The sequence below is a fragment of the Babylonia areolata genome, chromosome 27 (genome assembly GCF_041734735.1).
Source record: "Babylonia areolata isolate BAREFJ2019XMU chromosome 27, ASM4173473v1, whole genome shotgun sequence".
NCBI classification, from domain to species: domain Eukaryota; kingdom Metazoa; phylum Mollusca; class Gastropoda; order Neogastropoda; family Buccinidae; genus Babylonia; species Babylonia areolata.
This window is the reverse complement of record NC_134902.1, coordinates 24,585,476-24,586,725: the sequence shown is the minus strand read 5'-3', so window position 1 is coordinate 24,586,725 and position 1,250 is coordinate 24,585,476. Positions and strand designations below refer to the sequence as shown.

At 47.4% G+C, this 1,250-nt stretch overlaps 1 protein-coding gene across 1 annotated transcript in view; it reads right to left on the bottom strand.

Annotated features, from left to right (window-relative positions):
* Positions 1-328, bottom strand: part of LOC143301341 (uncharacterized) — a 45,815-nt gene extending 45,487 nt beyond the window's left edge. Inside the window, exon 1 of the mRNA XM_076615557.1 lies at positions 1-328. This exon is cut by the window's left edge and continues 10 nt beyond it. The gene's annotated coding sequence lies outside the window, so the exon portion shown is untranslated.
* Between the last annotated feature and the right edge of the window lie 922 nt (positions 329-1,250).

Sequence of the window (1,250 nt, the reverse complement as noted above, 5' to 3'; positions counted from 1 at the left end):
TCTTAGACCAACAATTTCTCACTGACAGAACGTCTAGGAAGCAGCACTCTTGCCTTGTCTGGCCTGGACGGTACAAAATGACGTGTTCAAGTGGTTTTTCTGTTACAATCTCTCAGTTGTGGTCAGAACCAAATAGGGTTTTTCTTTAAGCAACGAATTTTTTTTTGTATGTGTGTGTGTGAAAGTCGACTGGAACTATCGAAGGACGAAAGTTGTTCTTGTTTTCGCTGTCAGCGTGAACGACTTTGGAGAGGGGTCCAAACCAAAACCAAGCCAAAACCAAACCAGACCACTCTAACCTTTGCGGAGCTCGTCTAAAAGAAAGGCATTTTTCATCCGGCCATATTTAAAGACACGCGCCTACTTAGTTATTCCCGACCCCGCACGTCATTGCGACGACGTCATTGGTTAAATCACGGGCTTTGCACGCGCAGGCCCACCTCAGTCCCGGGCCGACTGGAGGGAGAGACGGTGATTGGTGGAAAGCGAAGTGCGCGACGCAGTGGAGGCTGGGAAGGCGTCAGTGTGTAGGGGGTGAGAGAGGAATCTCGGGGGCTAAGGGAGGGGGGGGGGGGGGGGGGGGCTGATCAATAGCCGGTCTCCTGCCTCTCTCGGGCTTTAAAGTAAAAGTAGACGAGCTGCACGCGAAGTGATGACAAGCTGGTATAAATTGTTTTTGCAAGCAATTGGACGAGTCATTAATGGAAGGTTGTTTTCTTTTTTGTTTGTTTTTCTTTTTTACCGAGGCTGGTCTTGTTCTAGTAGTGCCTTGTTTGAACACAGGTTTGCTCGCACTCAAGTGAATGATTTTTGGGTTGGTTGGGTTAGATTTTGTCTTGTTTGATCCCTTTGGAAAGGGTATGTTTGTGTGTGTGTGTGTGTGCGTGCATGCGTGCGCGTGTGCCTGTGTGTGTGTTTGTGTTTGTGTAAGGATCAAGAAAAGAAACTCCAAATTGTTTCTCCTTCATTGTCTTTCCATTTTTATTCATCTTCCCATGACTATCACGACCATCATCATCTTCTTTATCATCACCATTTCTTCTTCTTCTTCTCCTTCTTTTTCTTCTCCCCCTCCTTCTGCTCCTCCTTCATCATCATCATCATCATCATTTCCTCCTCCTCAACCTCCTCCTCCTCCTCCTCCTCCTTCTTCTTCTCGTCCTCCTCCTTCTTCTTCTCTGTGTGTCTGCCCCTCCCCCTCCCTTCTTGAGGATATCGTTGTGTCCTTACCTTCTGAAATTCTGCCCAAG